The following is a 25,106-nucleotide window of genomic DNA, read 5'->3' on the forward strand; positions in this document are numbered from 1 at the left end:
TTCTTCGAAAATATTTCTTTATATTCTATTCCTAATTCACAAGATAAGAATACTTGAGGGAGAGAAAGCATATCACTGTTGTCTCAATCCAATATTTCTTTTGCCTCGATATCAATATTTATGTAAAGGAAAGAGGGCGAAGAAAGACAGAAACAATATTCACGTAAAAGAGAGAGAAAGATGGAAAACGGAAGGGAAGAAAAGAGAGGAATAAAACGAGAGGTAATAATAGCTGCAGAATCTCTCCCCTTTTCCTTTCGCCCCCAACATAAAGAGAACAGTTGCGCCGTTTGCACCCCGATCCCGATTACACTTTAGCATCAGAGGAAAATACTTCTTATCGTCTTCATATACAAATCCCTCTCGTACCATCACTGGTCAAAAACTATTATATATATATACAATATATAGTTATTATATATATAATATATATATACATTTATTATATATATATAATATATACATACATTATTATATAGATTATATATAATATACTATTTATATATCTATATATATATATATGAATGTATGTGTATATGTACATATATATATACGCACATACACATATAAATAAAAATACTATATCATATATATAATATATATATATATATATATATATATATATATATATATATATATATATATATATATATATATATACACATATATATATAGTGATATGTATATATATATAATTACACTGATAATCGTACTTGGAATTTTTCGACGGTATATTCTGTAGTCAAGTATTTCAACTAAGAAAGCTAGAAGAGATACAAGCATCTTTATTATATAAGCTTAATGACGGACTAATTGGCCTGTCTGTCAGGAAAGGGTTTTGATTAACATTTTTATGATGGATGCATGCCGTCTAAATTTCAATAGATAACCTAAAATTTACTAAGCATGATGAGCCCGAGTATAATGAAGGCCTTTACTATTTCCAAACATACACCTCAGTCATTTGCCTCTCTCTCTCTCTCTCTCTCTCTCTCTCTCTCTCTCTCTCTCTCTCTCTCTCTCTCTTCCTCTCATTCCTCTCTCTCTCTTTGTTTGTGCGTGTGTGTGTGTGTGCTTATCTTCATTTACTGAATTTTCCATGTGCTTTAGAAAACTTCCAGAGATGTTCCCTCTAAAAATAATGCTTTCGTTATATTATTAACCCCATTACAACAACTATTTTATTTAGAAAAACTCTCTATCTCAGGCAAATATGTTACCAAAGACGACTAGAGAGCCTGAACATGTATGGCTTAGGAACATGGCGAGATTGCGAGGACAACGAACAGAAACATTCAAAATACTGAAAGGCATAACAAAAATAAACAGTAACCTATTTACGTTAAACGAAAACCAGACAAGAAATAATGGATGGAAACTAGAAATGAAGATCTACAACACATCCCATTGTGGGAACGTCTTTACATACAAGATATGTGATGCATGGAGTAAACTACCACCAGAAGTTTAAACAGCAACAGTGTGGAAGAGTTTAAAAGAAAGCTAGACAAAATCATTAGGACACTGTGAATGAATAGTAAAACCCGCTCCAAGATATCAGTGAGCACATGATGTCTCCTCGGATGGACTAATAAGTCTTTGAGACATCCTAATTCTTGTAATTCTCTCTCTCTCTCTCTCTCTCTCTCTCTCTCTCTCTCTCTCTCTCTCTCTCTCTCTCTCTCTCTCAAACTGTATTTTCTTCATTTGCTTACAATTTCTCTCGCGTTACTGGCTAACTTTCCAGTCCCTTCTCACATTAAACTTTTTCCTATCTGAGAGATTTGCCCGGAAGTTCTTCGCTTTAGAAAATATCAAATACTCTGACAGCTTTATAGCTCAATTTACTCCGAATTTCTTCGTGATAAAAACTATAAGCGAAACTTTTCATAACAATCTACTAGACGGCACCGTGCTTATCATAGCCGTAACAATACATATAAAAACGACGTTGCTTCATTTGCTTATCACGTTTTGTTTACTAAATAACCTTGGCCTGGAGTATGTCATTTTCACAGGAATGTTGTCCATTCCTCTGATCAGATTATAAAATGTGGTACCTATAATCGCTTAATGACTCATTTATTTAAAAGCAAATAATATTACCTACCCGATTGAAAAATAAATTAAATTGGGAACTGCGCAGTTGGTAATTTGAGAGTAAATCTTTCAGAAAAACATTGCTCAGGCCCAAGAAAGAATATTTTACTTTTACGGAGTATGTTAACAATTAGATAACTTAATCAGTGTCAACGAAACCAGTCTAAGCTAAGCTCACAAAGGGCATAATTATTTAAATACCCCGTGAGGAAGCACCACTGACAGTGTGCCATTCTCAATCCTAGATGCGAGTGAGCACAGTTGACTAACCGTCAGGTACATTTTCACGTTTTAGGTCAACATAGGATTTAATGGAAGTTACTAAATTCCTCTGACTGGCCTTTGTGGCTGGCCCAGTGTTCTTTTCATCCCTCACTGCCTACCTGTGTGTGTGTGTGTGTGTGTGTGTGTGTGATAAAGAACCCCATATTTAATTTAATCTTATTTACCTGTTACTCTCTTCCGCCACAATAAAGAATGTCTGATAAATGACCAGCTTCAGCACTCGGGATACCGCATATCCCTTTTGAAAGAAGTCGGTGAATGTAATTTATTGAAATCTCTTCATGAGAAGGGTTATTCAACCCGAGCTTTTGTGCTCTGAATGAGTTGGTCTGAAATTGGCGCTTTTATCAAAGATGTCCTCTGTTGGTCTCTTAGGCCTACGTGCTCGTCTATGACCAGCTAAGCCTATTCTACGCAACGCTATGAATAAACAAACCCATATGCATTGGTAAGATTCTCTGCATCACTGTTTCATTTACAAAAGACAGGTCCGCTTTAACATTTTTAGGCGATTGTTTGCTGATTTAATTACACATAAAATTAAGGTTCTTCAACCTTAATTTTATGTACTGTTAAATTAAATGTTCATCCGCAAAAGAATCGATACACGCTTGCTTTACAATCTCCTAGTCTGGTTCTCACTTAAAATGAAAGGGTTGAATAATGATCAAATTTGCATAAGGCGATTATCGAAGTGAACTTTCCTATAAAATGGTCTTCTTACGTTACAGAACAATGGTCCAAATTGCATGAACCTCATACTCTATATCAGCAATGCTTAAATGTATGTCATAGTTATTCCAAATAATGTGTTCCGCAGAAAGATAATTATTATCAGGAATTCTTTAGCCTACGGTAAATCGGTAAATATATATATATATATATATATATATATATATATATATATTATATATATATATATATATATATATGTGTGTGTGTGTGTGTGTGTGTGTGTGTGTGTGTGTGTGTGTATGCACAATGTAGGTTTCCAAATACAATCACAACCAAGTTTAGAGTATTTTCAGAAAACAGTATTCAAACCAGATTTCTCGGCTAAATATTCTTATTCCAGATTCAAGGCATAAACTAAAAAGGAGAAAAATCGTCATTCAGCAAAGTTTTAAAAGATGTATTTCCAAAGACAAGTTTCATAATGCCCACGTAAAATAAGCAGTTTTCTGATGTCATCCTAAAACCAAGACGTGTGAGATCATAAATGCCCATCGTTCTTTCTCTCCTCCTGTCAACTGTAATTTATCATCTGTTGGAAAACCCTCTCATAGGCGAGTACTGCCTAGAATATGCCAAGTGCGGCACACTGCGAACGATCCTATGAGTTCTTTTCCTTGCGTGCTCGACCCCAGCTGCAATGCCTTCTACCTTTAACTTTTCAAATGTTCCCTTTGGTCTCGTCCTATACAGCCGTCCAAGTTCGTTAACTATACTGAGGCGAAAGTTCCACCTTTCATAGAGAACAAACTTTTCAGGTTCCTGTAGGGGCCTTGCAGGTTGACTCAGTGATCTAGTCTAATATAATAAGAGTAATAATAGTGAATTAGGAAAGCCTCGCAAAATCAATATATCATACATAGTATTTCGGTCCGGTCAGCGGTAGATCGTTCTGGGACACCAACCCAGTTAACCTTGGATTACTGGTAATCAAATGCTTGCACACCTTTGCACACCTAAAGGCTATTGCAGCATTTTCAACACGATACCAAAAAACAAATATGACTTCGACTTAAAATTGAATTATGCGATAGAAATAGCTCGAGTAATATGACTGTTACCTTCACTGCTACATTCCGATTTTCGGAAATATCCGTAAGATTCTTGTTGTTCATGATACAATGCTCGCAATGAACACTAACGAAATCGCGGTGCTAACACAAGTATGCAAAACTGTCCGACGAATCTCTTGCTGAAATCTAATATAAAATTAAAGAGAGAAATAAACATATTCCGGCTGTTGCTGGTACCATGATGGGTGCAAGACCCACCCTCTGCACCTATGATAATATGCCATGAAGCATACTCATATGATAACCATGCGCGGCAAAAAACAGCAGGAGACATGTTACTTACACTCGGCAGCTGTGAAATATTTTCGTTTACTTTATCGTTATGCATTCTAATCTAAACATGTCACCACCTTACAATACTATTAGTAAACTTCATTCAACTACGACTCTAAAACAATTCGTATAATTCATCAACGGTGTGTTATACATCAAAACTTACGGTAACGTACACTAATTATAGCGCAATTACTATAATAAATGTCAATTACTACAGTACAGACAAAAAACAGGATATTATTATATATAATATATTGAAATGAATGAAAGAAGGAGGGAAAGAGGAAGAGAGAAAGAGATAGATAGTTTTTAAGAAGCTGCTGTGATAAAATTCTAATATACCTGCATCTTTAGACTCAACTCTCAATAATAATAATAATAATAATAATAATAATAATAATAATAATAATAATAATAATAATAATAATAATAATAAGCAAGTAGAATACGTTAAGCAGTATTTGCCCTCTTTTGCGAAAGCCAAGCGGACCGCAGAAGAAAAGTAAGACGTAACGATAAAACTATTCAAGGAGAATAACATTCGACTATATCAAAAACTCAATCGTTTTCAACCCTGCCCGCATGCAAGCAAGCAGATAAACGAGTAGCAATGCAAACTGGCAGGCAGACAGACAAATAAGAAGGCAAACAAACAGGCAGACAGAGTCGGAGAAATTAGCATAATTCTGTCAAACGGAATTCCAGTCATACTGAAAGCTCTCACCCCTTTTCTGATTTCCGGTCACCAAAAGTCACTAACATAAACAAATGAGTTGCGAAGTTTACTTCACACATGAAAGCTCTTGGATAAAGCTGGTGATCCTTTATGCAGATTAATTAACGTCGAGACTAATTATTTCTAGAGTTCAAAGATGAGTGAAATTATAGTTGAACAAAAGTTGAAATTGCAGTTGTACAAAAGTTAATTTTTGCAAAATATCGGTGACAGAATTTACTATACGAAACATACAGGCATGCATACAGAGCTTAACACGACATATTTTCTAATGAGATCATGTCCATTTCGCTGTCGTAGACATTTTTAAAAATTAAAATATTTACATTTCTAACATAACCTGTTCCCTTCTATTGGAGCAGATAAGAAAATGAGGTATAAGGAATACAAAAATATTCAATCACATAATTACAAAACTTGTTAAAGTTCTTTGTAATTAAGAAAGGCAACTTACGAAACGAGTTTACCTAAAGATTAGACCATCGTTAGAATGAGCCCTTGATAATAACTGATTGGATATACAAGAAAATAATGATCTAAAATCACTACCAGGCTAACGGTTATGCTAAGTAAAGGCTACACGTGTCTGATTATTGCTAGGCACACAAGGCGAGATTCCTTACACTAAGACAACATTATCTGGAAAAGAATATATACTCACAAGTTCGACGAATGAAAGAGAGTGAGCCTTGCCTTTGATAATCAGCGTAAACTAAATTTTTTTTTCATAAAGCCAGGAGTCACGGGAATTTCCTTCTCAAATGACAAAAGCAATCACGAATATTTCACAGTTGCATCACAACTAAATACTCCTCAGGAAAGAACACATCCACAGAAAGGCGACCGAAACGCCACTGCTGCTGCCTACGCTAATAAACCAGTGTGTATCTGAAACGACCGGAAGTGGCTAATCTATAATAGAAGTAACGTCGATTACAGTTACTGTCCAAGGCTATACATTCACCAAATTTTCTCCTACACTAAAGGAAGCAAATGCCGTAAAAACTACGATAAACAACATTTTCGTATGATTACTATAGAAATAATTTACAACAGAAAAGAAAGCCTGTCATAGGTGCCAGAAATATTTATATGTTGTTAATGATTTACATGTTAATGTTAAGTGCAAAAAAAATAAAATGGCAATGACCACACAAACGTTTTCATTTTGGCAAATCTCATATTCTTCGCAAAACTTGACTTTTGACGGCCTCACAAAGATCACTGATATTTTCATATCAGACCAATATATATTTTGCATACTATATAAAGTTTTTAACATTTCTCTAGGTAAACAAAATTAAGTTAGTCAACCGTAATAAATAAATTCATATGCCGATGTTCATAATGCAAACGACAACAAATTTTAAATGTTCACATAAAACTAGTGTATTTACTCGTTGTAGATAAATAAATATCTGTAAAGAAAAAGTATGAAACCCATCCAGAAAAACAAGACAGGCAAGCACTAATAAATCTTTGAGGTCTTAATCTATTTGCCGTACTTAACTATACCTCCCTCCATTCGTGAACACTGTTTACCTTAATTGCTACCCCTTCAATCACGTAGTTTCACTTCTCAAGAAGCTCTTCAGCACAGCCTGGCATAATTCAAAGAATTCACTACAGCAAAGAATGATAATTAAAGATCACTGCATTATGCCACACTTACCTCTTATTCACTTCATCTATATTTTGCATGAAAGTACCCAGGACCAAAATCTCTGAAGACTGAGCGCCAAAGATGGTTGTGGTAAGTAAGAGGAGGTAAAGGAGGTGCTACCGAAGAGATGCGAGTTTTAGACAGTAGAACTTGCTCAACCCACGTAGTAAGGTTGGATGGAGTTATAACAATAGGAGTAGCATCAGAGTCAAGTAATGCTACAGAGTGCAAACGAATTACTGCATGAAGAATTCACTGTCATAGTATACAAAATACAATTTATATTCATGATTTGTTCCTTGTTACATAACACCCATACGTATATACACCCATTTCATGTTGACCGTTTTTGTGTTTAGTGATACTTCTCTTTGATCGGTTAGCATAAAGCTGTTTTCACGCTTTGTTGAATAGTTGTACTGGATTTCAATATGTTAAAAAATGCAGTAAAACAAATAACAAAGTTATCACGTTAAATGAAGTGGTTGAAGTAGGATGAAAAATGTCTATATTTTTTCATCAGAAAATATTCGACAAAATTAACTAATACACACACGCACACACATCCCGCATATATATATATATATATATATATATATATATATATATATATATATATATATATATATATGTGTGTGTGTGTGTGTGTGTGTGTGTGTGTGTGTGTGTGTGTGTGTGCGCGCGCGCGTGTGTGTACGTATGTATGTAGGTTGGTATAAACCTTGTGTGCCTTGCAAAATAAAGATGGATTTATCTTTCCAAAAATGTATACTCAAAGATCAGTTGTATTTAATTTGACGCACTAAAACAAAAGGAAAATACAGATCAACTTAGCTATGCATTTCTTTGAGCTGTCTGCAATATATTCAACAAAGCTTAAAAAAAAAAAAAAAAAAAAGTAAAAATTGAGGCAATATAAGAATTTCGAGATTCTGTCACAAAATATTTGGCAAAAATAATGCAATAGAGATATAAAAGTTTCGTATCATAAACAAAAATGAAGTGCCATTCCAATATGTAATTGTTTATTGTTGTTGATGCCATATATTGCACAGTGAAACATATTTCCATCTTTTTTGACGGTACAAAATTAGTTTCACTTCTCATGGTGGTAATAGTTAGTTTCATTCATTATATTGGTGACTTTTTCATTTACATCTTGAGCAAAAGCAAAAGATCCTTTTTATCTTTATCTATTTTTTTAACATTCAGGGAGCAGTGAAGCAGTGAACCTGAAAAGTAATAAATTATATTATATAATATAATATTATTAATATATTATATATATATATATATATAGATATATATATCTATATATATATATATAATGATCTTGATCCATTGTAAGCACGAAATTCAAAATTATTCCAATTTTGCAGCCATTTTGACAACACAAAAGGACTAGTATTAAACGAAAGACTTATAACTGTATGAAATTTATCACAAATGGGTAAACATACAATAGCACTCTTTTAAATTACACATAATACTATTTCTTCTGAAATAATGATTATCTTGCCATATTTCACAAGAAGGATGAAGATCGTACGGCGAGAGTGAAAGGCACAAAGTTCTCCAAAATAAGAGAATTTAAACGAGAAAAACAGCAAAAAAAAAAAATTGAATATGCTTTATTATTGCAGTTCCCTCCATGCAGTTGGCCTATCTGGCAGAATTTATCGGCCGTCATCTAGTAGGTCGCTCGCTGAAGCTGACCTAGGTGCACACCTGGATATTGTGAATCTTAAGGAGATTGGGGGTCTGATACCCCCGGCTATATCTGTTTTCATATGACTTCCATTACTTTACTTATTCAAGTATCTCTTCCCTGACAGTTTATATCTAACAAGTGAAAAAAGGAGCCGAAGTTTCTTCTGCACAATCAAGTTTTTTGCATAACGTATAATGCTGTATAAAACCACCAGCTACGGCTTCCCAGATACGGTAGAGTGAGGGTGCGGCCCACGCCTCCGGAAAGCGCTGCCAGATGCACGATCCATGGCTAACTCTAACTTTAAATAACATACAAGCTACTGAGGCTAGAAGGTTGCCATTTAGTATGTTTGATGATTGGAGGGTGAATGATCAACATACCAATTTGCAGTCTTCTAGCCTCTGTAGTTTTTTAGATCTGAGGCCAGACAGAAAAAAAGTGCGAGCGACCGGACATAGCCGGCACAACGGTTTTCTTTGACATAAAACAAAAAAGTTAATATCATGGGGAATCTATCAGCGTGCAGCAGCCCTCTAATGCCATTCATATAGGACCACCTTTCTGTATATCCCTTGAAAATCTGAACGTGATGAATCACTGTTCTGGTTTTTGCTAGTCACCGAACAGGAAGGTAATTAAGCGTAGATCTTACATACAAAATATTGCACTGGAAAGTAACTTGCAGACATCCAACTTGCATAACATAGCGGCAAACCACTGCAAGACCAGTTGTAAAGTTAGAGAGTTGGCGGATCCTTCTTGAAGGGCCATTTTCAATTTCAAAAAATAACAATCATAATGCATGCAATATTTTTGCAACTTTATATGAAAGTCATTCTCTTTTGTGATCATGCAACACGTCAATAACTGTCATTTCCACCGCATGCGTCAACAGGTTATCAGAGTGACAGATTAAACGTCAACAATAGCAATCGCGTGTGGGAAAGTTTGGTTATATTGTCCTTGTTCATCGTGACACAAGACGGAGGGTCTGTCATATCTAACGATTATGCTCCAGTCTTTGCCTTTAGGCTACTCTAAATTATTCACAAATGTAAAGACACTCCTGCGCATTTTGTTGCTTTATGATAAAGTAACATTTCGTGTATTCCTTGCAAATGAGGCAGGACATTTCGTACGAAAATAATTTTTCGGTATTGAAGATGAAGTTTATTTGACGAATAAATCGGCAAAAATTTTGGCATTATTCGTTTTGATCAAGTAAACAACCCGACAATGTTTTAATGGAAAGCTAACTGATAAATTAAGAGATCCTCAATTATGAACAGAACTAAATGTTTGCTTGGGAGTCTGGTTCGCACTTCCGCCTAACGTGAGGTCTATATTGCTATCACTACCAAGAAAGTATTCCTTTGATTCAAAAGAAATAGCGTAGTACTCATAAAACTAAGCGCCATCAAATAACACTTCAAATGACATGGCATTTAATCCTAATGAAATTGAAATTGACAGGAAGGGTACATTGCTCAGGTTCCCCTTCTCTTACCCCCTATATAAATTGGGCTTCGGAAAAGTTGAAATGTCCACTCTACAAACTGCTAAGGCTGTCTATCAGACTCCTTTCACTACGGGGCGTAGCGCTGATCAAAATTAGTTTTAGGAAAAGAATTTGTCTTGGGGACGTCACATCTCAGCCCTTCTACGGGCTACATTTATTTCTTAAAAGGCCAACAATATATACTGGGTTATTTATCCTACATAAAACTGAATACCTCAATGTATTTCGACTGATATACATAGGTTCCGTCTCGCCGAGGGTCTATATACATACATACATGCATACATATCTATATATATGTATGTAGTATGTATGTATGTATGTATACAGACCCTCGGCGAGACGGGACCTATCTTTGTTAGTCGAAATATATTTTGCTATTCAGTTGTCTGAAGGAAAATTAATAACTCTGCATATTTTGTTGACCTTTTAAGAAATATATATAGCCTGTAGAAGGGCTGAAGTTTGGTGTCTCCTTAGTTAAAAGAGTCTGACAGCTTTATAAAATATTTATATATATATCTATATATATATATAGATATATATATATATATATATATATATATATATATACACGTATATATATACATATATATAAATATGTATAAAACATTCAGGAGTCCCAGGAAGACAGCAGTCTAAGTAGCATGCTTTATTTATGTGAAACTTTTCATGTTGCTTCAACACATCATCAGTCTACAATTATTAAAACTATTTTTAATAATTATTTACAAGATAAAATCACAAATCATTACCATAAAAAATCAGCTAAAATTAAATCATTTAAACCTTTAAAATAAAAAAGAATGCATGAGTAAAAGAGGAAGGCTACATATTCAAGGAAAGGAAAACAGCCAAGTGACCCCAACAGTTCGTACCTCATGCCCAGACAACACTTAGGCCAGAGAGAGAGGAGACGAAGAAACATTAGGGTTTAAGCCTGGAGAGAGGTGCTTGATATATAAAGACTCGAGGGTCGTTAAGTAGGCTGTTTGTTTAGTAGTACTTACTATTGAAAAAATAATTTTTTCCACTGTAATTTTGCATTTGGAAGAATGAGTCCTAATATTAGAAAATTCCGGATTGGATATTCTTGACCCTGTCCTATAACTAAGATCTAGATGGCTATAATATCGAACCTGCAACAGGTATAGACAGTATAGAGAGACAGATGTATAGATCAATATTTATTTTATTTTTTTGACGTACTCCATTTCTCCTCAAAGGTGGATGGCGCTCGGATAGCTTCAGTCTTCCGTTTCTCAGCATGACTTTTGGAAATGAGGTTGCTATCCTAATAAAAATTAGTTGCAATCATCACCACCGTCTAAATATCAGGTACTTTCATTCAATGCTACTACCGACGCACCAACACGCCTATGAATATATGCAAACTGTAAAAGGTTTGTATGACTGAATAAACCAAGTTACTTGGCATGACGATGTACTTTCCAATCTATACTAGCACATATCCATAAAATGCTATTATATTCTCATATTTAATCAATTTACATCCTTGTGAATGAATGTATCAATATTTGGATGAAGATATTTATTATGAAATTGAAGCTATAAGACAAAGCATTGTGGTATTTTCAACCATTTAGTGCATAAGACAGTTAAAAGCGGGAGTTGGAGTGGCTGGACAACAAGTTAAAAGAGATCTAGAAAATAAAATGGGTGAACTACAGGGATTAAAATGTAGAACAAATGGAAATCCCACACAATTGCACTAATAAGTAAATAGTTACGGAAGGTTGGACGAGAAGATAAACAATATCAAGCAGAAAAGAATACAAAGTAACAGGTTAAGAAGTGGACGCAGCTAGGGGCCAAAAACACGCTGCTAGTATTCTTTAGTAATGCCTACCAAGGTGTTCTTTAGACCCTGATGCCTACATTGCACCCCAAGAAGTGCACTGACGGCACTAACCCCCTACGGAGGATATCCCTGCGAAACAAGATCTAAAAGTATCCGCTGCCCGAGAGACCAGTACAAAGTGGAAATACGTGACGTGATCGACCGTTCCATTTCAACAGCTCTAACAAATTTCGTCTCTCCCGGCCAAAATAAACGACATCTCGAGGGGCTACACCCGGAAGCGTGATCTCCACTTTTCGAGAAGGCGCATTTGAAACTGACCAAGGATTATTATTATTATTATTATTATTATTATTATTATTATTATTATTATTATTATTATTATTATTATTATTAATCTAAATCTCATAATAGCATGCGTCACTAAAATGGTGAAAAAAATCCACAGCGGTGTACATGTTAATATATATCAGAAATATATACACAAACTTTATATTTATAATTCGAATATATATTTACATTTACACCACTGTGTATTCCATCATTTTTATTATTATTATTATTATTATCTGTGGCCCTTTTTCAAGAAAAAGGGCCACAGAGGCCTGAAAGTACTCAGTGTTGAGTAAAATAAAATGTAAATATTTTTAAGTAAACACATTATACACAGTAATTTTGTGTTTCTTTTCATTATTATTAACGTTATGAAACCAGTGATTGACATTTCTAGACTCACATTAAGTTTGCCCCGAAGTATTTGCACATTAGGGAGAGATGAAAATTGGACCAAGGTAAAGTTGAAGGAGTTGGATAGTTAAGTAGGATAAGATCCCCGGAGAGAAGAGACAAAACGCAATGTACCTGGGGCTTCAAGAACCTTCTGATTCCCCTGCAAAGACGACTTTCAGTGACAAAGACGGCTCAGATAACATAGGGAGCATAACAAAACTCGGGCTCTTGGTGAAATGCTAAACAAACCGACGAAACGGAAAACGTTATTGGCTGAATACAAATACGCTTTCCGCGTTATACAATTTGCATATGTGGACAATTTACCTCTCCCCCTCAACGTCTCAGAGGTGGAGAGAAGAAACACACTGTCTTTCTTGTACATATATTCGTTTACGCTATAGCTAAAAAGTACTCGCGCCGATGAATGATGTTGGCAAAGCACACACTCTCTCTCTCTCTCCTCTCTCTCTCTCTCTCTCTCTCTTCTCTCTCTCTCTCTCTCAATACAGCCATGCGTATTTCCTAATACGTGTTACATGTAAAGAGAAAAATTAATCATTGTTACCATCATCAGAATTCAGAGATCATAATATAACAGCCGACCGAGGAGATTACTAACAATGAAGGCAGCGACTCTCTATGCCTCGATAAACACAGAACATAGGACAGCCTTGTCAATGGTCTCTCTTAATAATGACCTCATACAAAGGTTCGCCACTGAGCGTTATTGCAGTATATACCGGTTATTTTTAACTCTTTAAACTACTTTTCATAACTTCAGCTACTACTGCTAATAATAATAATAATAATAATAATAATAATAATAATAATAATAATAATAATAATAATAATAATAATTTTTTGTCAAATTACACTGAATCATTGTGACTTATTCTACGCTTAATGATAACCATGATACTTTTCCAAACGGATAATTCAACAGGTTGAAAATCGCGTTGATGAAACAACAAAGCAAAGAATAAAAATCAATGAATGATGGACGACAGAAAAAATAAGACAAAAATATTCCTCGTTCGCAGCCAACGAGTTTATGAAGACTGACAGTGAACGAAATCTAATCTGGCAGAACTACCAGGATTCTGAATGAAAAAGGAAAGAACTGCTGAAGAGATGAAGACGACAGCTGTACCAAAACATAGTAAATATCCCGTGCAAAAGCATGAAACCGGACGGCTCTCAACATCAACAAATTTCCGGAGCAAGACATTTATTTCTTCGAGTATATTCATATGATACCGTCTCTGTTTGACATCTACATGGCTGTATGTTCAGACCGAGATGTTTCAACCCAAGTTCGCTTTTTACGTTACAGTTCAGTCAAGGAAACATCATGATAATTATCGGCAAACACTTCAGGGCTGACATAATAATATCATAAACACTTTATTCTCTACAGTAATCCGCTTTAAACTACAACTCATTGAAATTAACTGACAGAGTATAGCTAAGTAGTGATAACTGTCTACTAAAGTGAGATATAAATAAAAAAATGTACAATACACATCAGAAAAACTAAGGTCTTACTGGACTTTAAAGTAATTTCACAGCGTCTCTAAACAGGCAAGGATCAGAATCTCAATAAGAAAAAAGAAAAAAAACTAACTTTTTCTCGCGACAATCATAAGGAAGTAGCAACGTATTACACAAAAAAGGCAAAAACCATATACATTTTACAGTTTTCACTGGCTCTTATTTGAATATATACAATACGAATGATGCTTAGTGAATTTTATCATTAAAATTCACGCCTGAAGCATATTCATATTTTTGAGATTTTTTTCTTATTGTTATTATAACAGTTATTTATTATAATGGGGAAAACGCATTAACTTTTTGGCAATAAAGCCCCCACTAGATAACAGTAGCAGCAATATGACAAAACTTTCTTGCCAGTGATAATAAAAAAGAACAGACACAATGTAACATGCATGAAAATACACACGGAATATCTAAATGCGTTTAACAAGCTTTAAATCAATTGAACAGTGAACACCAATGACCTACCAGTTAGAAGAAAACTTCCTTTTCCTTGTGGCGTGCGTCGAATAACTTGAGGACCAGACTAAAGACACACCGAGTCAGTTATAACTCTGGCAAAGGCAGTGATCAGCATCAGACGAACATCCACAAAAATCATATTTAAAGAACAGAAATGTCTCTATCAGTCAAGTTCAAACAAAAACAAAATAAACTTCAGTGACACAAAACGGGATACACCACTCTCTGACCAAAACAAAACTGTTGGAAAAAAAAAATAAAGAGTCCCAAACGATCAACTCAAAAGGAGGAAACCACTTTGCAAACTTGCAATTCCACAGGAACACGTTGAAACGCGTCCCGTGAAGTAGGTGGGCAAGAACACGAGAGAGTATCACGAGAGATAGCGAGCGAGCCAGAGAGAGAGCGAATCCTGCGAGTTCAACCGATGACACCGACCGACACACCGACTGAGAGAGAGAGAGGGCTGGCTGGCTGGCTCAACGGAGGATCGCGCCGGGACACTCCACAGCCATCGACTGGAAGGACCCCAAATGTATGTGCACCTTGAGCTCCAGCCAACGTATTACTGACGCAGACTCTATCTCTATGTTCAGCCACGACTACACTCACACACACACACACACACACTCACATACCTCTCCTCTCTGTCTCTTATTAATTTTGAAGGGGTTTTTCGGTACAAGAAAAAAAAAAAGGACCAGAGTACCAGCTGATTGTTTAGTAAACGGTTGCTCTCTCTCTCTCTCTCTCTCTCTCTCTCTCTCTCTCTCGTCTCTCCCTCATGCTTCTCTCTCTCTCTCTCTCTCTCCTAAACGCCAAGGTATTAAATAAATAAGACACTAGTCCAATACTTCTAAGTGGCGTGGCATTAGCTTCTCAAGATCGTAATTAAAACGGGCAACAGACACTGGATTGTAGCAACAGATACGATAGAATATTAAAAATAATACGCTACATCTGATCTAATGTTAAACAGAGATACTTTTATTGCAATGTTTTCATAATATTTTTACTAAAAATACCTAAAAAGTTACTCTCTCTCTCTCTCTCTCTCTCTCTCTCTCTCTCTCTCTCTCTCTTACACACAAACTCACATAGCCGTACAACCCGTTCCCTTTTTCTTTTTTTCGGTTTATAGTTTTTTTTTTTTTTTATAGAAAAAGTCTTTCATCAACAGACGACACATACACACTTCCCTTCCTATCCTCCGTTAATGAAACAAAATTATTTTTCCAGTATAGCGAAATCCTTTGATCAGCTGCTGAATGATAATGAATTTCGTTAAGAATCCCCTCAGCCTCTGCCACTCCGACACCCACCCCACCCTCTCTCTCTCTCTCTCTCTCTCTCTCTCTCTCTCTCCTGCTGTTTTCTTTACTAATGACTCTGAGATATCTGTTTAGTAACATTGATTAAATGCTGAATATTGAATTTAATCAAACTCTCTCTCTCTCTCTCTCTCTCTCTCTCTCTCTCTCTCTCTCTCTCTCTCTCTCTCGTATAAATCAAAAGCAAATAAGACATCATTTACAAATTTTCAAAACATCACTGAGGTCATCAACTCTCGTATATACTGAAAATTAATAAAATCTTATTTCTAGAATTTCAATAAAACCAAGATTAATTCAGCTCAGTTTTACATTTGTGACTAATTTTGACAAAGGAACAGTCAGTAGAATATTACAGTGTTAATACTGTAAATTGCGAGGTCTATGAAGTGCGATGCCTAGAAAAGAGCTTATTTATAGAGATGTATTAAACATAAGAAATCAAGTTAAATGTTATATATAATAATAATGAAATATATAATCATAATATGTGGGAAGACGGGATCGTGGAGATCTTTGATATGGCAAAAATTAATGGTTCGCAACTGTTAATCAAGGCTCTCGTTACTTACTTGTGACATTTTGTGTACGATCTTAGAGTTCTTTGACGCCTGTAGTATACAAAACCTAACCAGCGCTGTTTTATTTGGGGTAAAAGGCATCAACGTAAGCTGATACAAAGACTGGGCATTCATGTAAGGTTCAAATTCGACAAAGGAGAAAATGTGATTAAGCTTTTGTAGTACAAAGTCAATACTTCGTTTGATCTCGGGTAAGGCATAGCGGGGGACGAGGTGGGTGGCTATGCTCAAGACAACAGGAAAAGCGAGAGCAGCATCAATGATCCGTAAGAGGTTAAGGAGAGATCTATGAACAAAAACTTCACCTATAAGAGAACCGGAAGAGATAAAAGAACGGAACCACGCCTGAGACAACCGGAACAGGTAGCTGGAGGAGACAGAAGATAAGGAACTTCGCCTAAGACAACAGAAAGAGTCACAGGAATAGAAATCATGCTGAGACAACCGGAAGAGATAAAAGAATGGAAACCACACTTACGACAACGAGATGAGGCAGGTAAATAGAAACCATTCCCAAGAAAACCGTAGATACGGGAGAAAAGCCACAAGGTCTAGGACAAAGAAACAGCTATAAGAATATAAACCATACACCATACAAGATTGCAGCATCTAGTGTGAAAACTTAGGAACTTGTAAGTCCATCCGTGATGGAGGATCATACCGTAACAAAACATGACTAGGTACACAGGTGGATGTACGTGAAAAGAATTCTAAACAGGATGACGAAATATCGTGAAAGACAAGAGAAGAAATGCAAAACCAGCAGCTACCTGGCAACCCTGTCAGGAGAACTTCTCCTATTTATCTCCCTTGGCAAATATCATCCTCCAAAAGGTCTCCTGGAACAAAAAAAAAAAAGGACAATTTTCCTATAATCTTCCCTAAATTAAGAGCGGCTACTATGAAAACAATGAAATATAACACAAAAAATATGGTAACAATTTGTAGTGAATGCAACATCAAAGAGGCAGTAATACTAATGGCCAAAGGATGCAGTTAAATGCCGTATTTACAATAACGATTATATCGGATCTGATTTTCATACAAACTTTATTCTAACCCCTACACGAACCTCAGCAGCCTTAGTTCAAGTTCGACGATTATTTTCATAATAATATATGAGCAATTAACATCTCTTTCTTTTCGTCTTTCTCTTTTATTCATATATACATATATATATATATATATATATATATATATATATATATATATATATACTATATATATATATGTATACCGAGAGAGAGAGAGAGAGAGAGAGAGAGACGCATTAAAACTACTAGTATATTTTCTCATTCTTACATCATCATAGCTACGCATACATGTATTCCTTCGAATGAAATTCCATTATCAGGTAGAGATTCATTATATGATATAAGAAGCAACGTCAGTATCCGAATAAAAGCGCCCATCAAAATACACAAAAATCCAGAATACAAATACACATCGCTGTACATATATGAAAGCAACGTAAAGGAAAATATCGATATGACTTATAAAATGCATCCGTTAGTTGCATCATGCATCGCAATTGGCAATCTTCATTCCAACATATTCAGCCCGATTCTCCAGCTGGGCCATAACTTGGATTCAAAAAATAGAAAACAAATTGAATGTAATTGAAAGCTTAAACAATACTGTCAGACACAGTAGAACTGTTCTTTCATCGATGCCTTTACACGGAAACTGCAATTCGTTTATTAACAAACGTTCAAAAAACGACAGCGTGCCCTGCATAGCATTGATAAATAGCCAGGTCGTGCGCGTTGTGTGCGTGCGCGTGCATATTTTTTCGTGATCTCCTCTAATAATAAACATGCTAGCAGGCGTGTCTACAAAGGGATGGACCCGTAAATAAATAACACTCCAGTTGCTGTCCCATGGTGATCCGTGCCTTAGCACGAAATGATACTCCTCTAAATTTGTCAATATTCAAATACGTCCCAGATCCAAAAGACTAACTGATAAGACAATGGAGGTATATATTAAAAATGTAAAATACACTATATTCTACCTTAAAGAATCTATTGTGCTCATTAATACACTTTAGGTCCCGGTTCTTCTTCTGCCAAAATAATAATAATATAATAATAACAATAAAGTAAAAATGTGCCGCTCCTTCGACTTCTTTTTCTGTACCATACTTTCTTGTTAGCAATTAGATTGTAAATTGCTCTTTCCTCATACTTCAACTTTAAAATAGAATCTGAATGTTACAGAGGCGCAGTCCGTCCATAAATTTGTGGTCTTGTGTAGTAAGATACCAAATTGCTCAACCTTAGTCCTCTAGCGGGATCATTTTTGAACTAAGAGAGGTGTTTTGTTCCGGCGCTGGAAATGACTCGGTTCCTCTTTCCTTCTGCTTAACGCCAATCAGCCTCTAACTTCACTCTCTTCTATTCACCGAAAACTGGCTCTCCTGTGACGCTTCTCTTGGCCCATTCCTAGCTTCTCACTGCAGTGTGTACTCATGGCTCCGTTTCAAAGGTGCGATTCACACTTGGTGTATCATCAAAACTATACCTAGAATTGTGCGTGTTGTATTTCACCTCTGCGATGATACTGGTCCCAGAACACTTCTTTTAACTTCTGTTAGTCTACACATTATTAGTGACGAGCCCTTGTTAGCATTTCACGTAAGTGCCGAGGACCTACTGCTTGCACTCTTCAGAGAGTGTGGTTTTACTCAAATCAAACTGGTTGGAACGTCAATGAGTCCCCCTGGCCTACAGTTATTAATATGATGAAAAAAATATAGTTAGCACCCAACTGAAGTTCCTAATGGTTTCCTTACCGGTTGAAATTTTTCCTTACTTTTTTTAATCAAAGGCGTCCCGTTTAATACATGAACCACTTCAGTACACAGCTGAATCAAATACTTACCGATCTAATTAATGCTCCATTTCTCTCTAACAGATGACCCATTTCTGACTTCTAACATGGTTACAATAGTAGCTTTTTTCCCATAATGTCAGAGCCAATGAAACACGGTTTTTCAGCAACACCTTTATATCAAAGCAACGAATAAAGGTGAAAGTTGGCAGGTGTAAATTTTATAAACCTACCTAATTTCTGCAAGTATTATTTAGTACCTAAGTTTGATAGTTTTGATATTTATTATAGAATAAAATGAAATCGCCGATGCGGAACCGAGAAAATCACAGGGAAGGATCCAAAAACCATTCGTGACGTAAACATAATATGATGTCACGAGGCTCCGCCCATTAGCTAGCAGGACATGGCATTGTCGGTTCTGATTCTCTCAGTAGGAACGAACAATACAATAAAAAGAAAATTAAGGGAACAAGGGAGAAAGCTAAAAAATGATAGACCTCTCTGCTTTTAAATGGAAGGGAAGTTTCAAGTCAAGAAAAACAGAAGCAAGAAGAAACTACCTGACCGCAGAGGGAAAAATTAGCCAAAAGCTTCTTTATCGAGAGGTAGATGGAAATTACCAAATACAGAACCATTTCCTTTAATATCAGGCCTCCCACCAACAATGTTTGTAAATAGTGTATACTAACCCAAACCATCATACGTAAAAAGGGAAACTATTTCTCTAAAAAAAAGACAGAAGTAAAACATAACATATTAAATTCTAAAAACTAATCTTCAGTTTTAAACTGTATATATACCATGAACGTCACAGTCTTGTCCGGAAGCCTTTGTATTGCGTAATTAAACTTAAAAAGACGCAGTGGCCCGAGAAAATAAAAGATATTCCACAAACTAAACAAGGTAATTGGAATGCGAAATTAGAATACATTTTTGTAAGGGTTTATTCGACCAAGGCAATAAACGGTTATAAAACTACAACGTTTCCGGAAACAGTTACCAAGAATGTTCTCAAAATGAGGTCAAAAATGCACAAACCGGAGCAGCCAGCAAACCAGACGACACAAACTCGAACACAGGGTCGAGAACACTAATGTTCGACGAGGAGAGAGCCAGCGATCAGCTTGTTACACAGCAAATGAGCGCGGTGCTCACAAAAGGGACACAAACACTACAAGTATTTATTCGGTGTTGTAGAATAGGCGTCAATCTATGAGGTGGAATGAGAGCAAATGAAAATGCACAGATGGCTAAACTCACACAAAGACTGGAGAGAGAGAGAGAGAGAGAGAGAGAGAGAGGAGAGAGAGGAGAGAGAGAGAGAGAGAGAGGGGGGGGGGGGGGGGGGGGGGGGGACGTAAAATGACAATACGATTCAGAGGACTTACTTTTCCCCATCCTCTCCCCTTTACAACTCTCCTCTCCTCGAATCCAGTCGGACTTATTAGACGCCAGCATTATTCTTCCATATGCGATGAAATGTTCACATCATCTACTATAGTCGAGTACATAGTAATGTGGACAGACTTGGCAATGCTGAGTGTCAACGATGCTTCACTATATAGTCATGGCTTAAAGCTTACCCTCAGCTGAGGCAAAGTGACCACAGGCTCCAAAGTTCAGCATAGATAATAAACAGGGCCCGAATAGTTGCGGGGATAACGCGTTTCAGGGAAGCTGACCCTTCCTTGAACCACTGCTGGGCGTTTATATTCCCTTATATATATACAGCTTTACCACCCTAAGGTCACAGCACCTTCAATCTACCTTAGATTTCTTTTACTGCGGTAAAGCTTCGATAAATATCACATGCACAAGTTTGTAGAAATTAATGTCACAATACTTACGCTCATATTTTAGCCGCAAAACCACTGACTTTATATTATATGACGGAATAAAGTTGCCCAGTATAAAGACGAAAAATGGTCAGGATCTAAGACAATTAATATCTCAAGGTCTATCGAGAAAGAAAAAGGAGCGGTAGGAACAAATGAGAAGAGTGGATGAACAGATATGCAGATTAAGAAGCAAAGATGAAAACAAATTATTCAAGGAAATGAGGTATGGAACAGTGAACAAGAGAGAGAGAGAGAGAGAGAGAGAGAGAGAGAGAGAGAGAGAGTTAAGATTAATTATGGAAGGCCTGCTTACCAATCTATTACAGGCCGCCAACCCTCACTCACTTTAATTCTCAAATCCACGTTCCAGGAAATCATAGTAACATCTTCAACAAGATATCGAGCTTGGGAACACGTTACCCGGAAGTTCCAGTCTCAATATTTTCATGCATGCATGTGCATGAAGCAATACATACGGATATATATATATATATATAGTATATATATATATATATATATAGACAAAAACCACGAAGGAATGAGAAACAATGGAGTGGTGCTAGGCCCTTTCGACTTCCTGTCCTTTACTTAGCAGTCTGCTAAGTAAAGGACAATTAGTCGAAAGGTCTAGCACCACTCCATTGTTTCTCATTCCTTCGTGGGATTTGACTTATTTATATATTCATCACGTTCCATATTTTCGTGATTAGTTATATATATATACATATATATATATATACATTTTATACACACACACACACACACACACATATATATATATATATATTATATATATATATATATATAAATATAAATAAAGAAAGGTGTGTATTTATGTATATATAGGTAAATAGATAGATATAAACCACCATTTTAGTCGTTAAAGGGAGATAAGGTTATCCCACAGATCTGCTTTTAATCTACCACAATCGACCTATTACCAGGTACCTTTATTTAAAGGACGTCCTGATGAAGAAAACTTCGTAACTATATATATATATATTATATATATATATATATATATATCTATATAATATATATATATATATATATGTTCTATATAATATCATATATATGTATATATATATATATAATATATATATTTATATAGTTATATAATGATATATATGTATGTGTATATATATATATATATGTATATATATATATATATATATTATATATATATTGATATATAGATATATATGTATGTATATATATACTATATATATATATATATATATATAGGACTGGGTAAAATGTTCTGTAACAACAGAATTCCATCTAATAAAAGGAGCCCATAAAAACACCAAAATGTAGAGAGAAAAGTACTATATTTCAGAGACTGCTGCTCTCTCTTCAGGTATATGAATGAGAAAAGTTTACAGAAAAGTGTATGTATGTACGTTACAAGAGATCCGTCCACAAGTAAGCCAATTTAGGTCACCCCCGCTGATAATCTTCCTTTAATCTTCTTAAGCGTTGGTTGAATGAACACTTCGTCGACGACATCTGAGATCCACGCCCCTTTTGAGATGTCATTACTGCTTCTCTTTATTAAGGCCGATTCCATCATTTGACTCTTGTACCGGCAGTTGCTGCTATAAATTACACGAGACAAATTCCAGTTTATTCTATGGTTATGTTCATTTATATGGTTGAAAATAGCCGAGTTCTGTTGTCCATACCTAACTGACCGTTTGTGTTGTATTAATCTCTGGGGAAGTGATTTACCTGTAAAATCCGATTGTAAGATTGGTCACAGTCTTGAGACGATTAAGAGAGTAACACCCTTGGGAAATCCAACCCTTTTTGCATTTACCTACCCCAAATACCTTAGCCAAATCCCTGATTAACGTCCAACAAAAGAAATCTCCCAAAGACTCTGGGGTATATGAGATCCCATGCCAGGACTGTGACCAATCTTACATCGGATTTACAGGTAAATCACTTCCCCAGAGATTAATACAACACAAACGGTCAGTTAGGTATGGACAACAGAACTCGGCTATTTTCAACCATATAAAATGAACATAACCATAGAATAAACTGGAATTTTGTCACGTGTAATTTATAGCAGCAACTGCCGGTACAAGAGTCAAATGATGGAATCGGCCTTAATAAAAGAGAAGCAGGTAATGAACATCTCAAAAGGGGCGTGGATCTCAGAAGTCGTCGACGAAATGTTCATTCAACCAACGCTTAAGAAGATTAAAGGAAGATATCAGCGGGGTGACCTAAATTGGCTTACTTGTGGACGGATCTCTTGGTATAAATACCACCTTTTCTGTAAACTTTTCTCATTCATATACCTGAAGAGAGAGACAAGCAGTCTCTGAAATATAGTACTTTTCTCTCTACATTTTGGCGTTTTATGGGCTCCTTTTATTAGATATATATATATATATATATATATATATATATATATATATATTTATATATATATATATATATATATATATATATATATATATATCCTGTTCCTATTCCCCCTGGTTTTAATTGGTCTTAAATTCATGTGTATGTATCGATGTTGTAATGTGACTTTTTGTAAGACAGTTTTTTATTCATTGTAGCCTTGAAAATGCGACGATAGCATATATCGCGAAACGTTGGTATAATAACACTAGTATAGTAACAATGGTAACAATGGTGCCTTTTCCCTTTCTATCCACCTGACTGACACCACAAAAACAAGGCTTTACCACTACAATCATATGCTCAATCATGCATTAAGTGTAGAAGAAAATGATGGGAAACTGTGTATCCTACGAATAAACATATTTTTGTTTTTACGACCAAGAAAAAAATGAAATGAGCCAATAATTTCGAACAGTGAGACCAGTTTGCCATATTTTTCGTTTCTTTTGATTAGTGAAGATAGGTTTCCATAGTAGATCTAGCAAATTGTTGTTATTCGGGTAGGAAGAATGAAAACTGCATACCATCTATAAGACACTAGAATCATTATTATGTTGTATTACTACACACACACACAGATATATATATATATATATATATATATAATATATATATTTTTTTTTTTATTCATTTATCTATATGTGTGTGTGTTACATGTAAAGAGAGCCTAAAAGGAAATCTTTAATAACCGAGTTTTCACGAAGAAGGCATTTACACTTTATTCATAACTTGCTGAGACAATAGGAATCTACCACAAATCATGAGTGTTCCCTAACCTTGCAAAAAGCATTTATCATAATATCTTTATGTAACCTCCCAAATTATAACTCTTTAAATAGTGTGAAACAATATAAGAAAATTTTCATATTTAACTCACATTTTTAGCTTGTGTTGCCTTACTTTGTTCTTCAACATGAATATCTTATTTAAATAACAGTTTATTCTAAAATATTAGTATTAAAAAAATTACATACGTGATAATAAGAGAAGATTTTTGCCCACTATAACACAAACTTTGAATCAGTTATCATCCAACAAACTTCCATTGTATAGTTCGAGTTGCCAACCAGCAAACCGGCAACTTAGAACTTGTCAGATGTTGACTAAACTTCAGTGAGTAATACTCCCACATAACAAGTACGCTAAGCTGTCAGAAATGGCCTTTGAGACATAAGCTAAGCCAACACTTCGAAAATGAACATTTCATAACTGTGCAATATCAGTTACTATAAACTTAATGTGGGACACTGACTAATCCACTCCACAAAATAACCGTGAATCTGTGGCCGACCCAGACAGGGAAAACTTTCAACTAACCTGAAGAACAAAGGGAGAAAGAAATGCAACACTCTCCGAGGTCATACATCATAAAAAAAAAATAGTAAGGAAGCATGCAAAAAAAAACTTTTTACACACATATAGACTAACATCC

The 25,106-nt window shown here is 35.5% G+C and overlaps 1 protein-coding gene across 6 annotated transcripts in view; it reads right to left on the bottom strand.

Annotated features, from left to right (window-relative positions):
* The window catches only part of LOC135219418 (cGMP-dependent 3',5'-cyclic phosphodiesterase-like), a 690,625-nt gene that overhangs the window by 565,466 nt on the left and 100,053 nt on the right, over window positions 1-25,106 (bottom strand). For 2 of the 6 annotated variants that reach the window (XM_064256182.1, XM_064256179.1), the window contains exon 1: window positions 14,678-15,239. The exons of 2 other annotated variants lie outside the window; for them this stretch is intronic. The gene's annotated coding sequence lies outside the window, so the exon portion shown is untranslated. Of the gene's footprint in view, window positions 1-5,863; window positions 6,033-14,677; window positions 15,240-25,106 lie in introns of those variants that run through there. 2 more of the 6 variants (XM_064256184.1, XM_064256183.1) reach the window with 1 other exon arrangement.

This window comes from Macrobrachium nipponense, chromosome 1 (genome assembly GCF_015104395.2).
Source record: "Macrobrachium nipponense isolate FS-2020 chromosome 1, ASM1510439v2, whole genome shotgun sequence".
In the NCBI taxonomy this organism is placed as follows: domain Eukaryota; kingdom Metazoa; phylum Arthropoda; class Malacostraca; order Decapoda; family Palaemonidae; genus Macrobrachium; species Macrobrachium nipponense.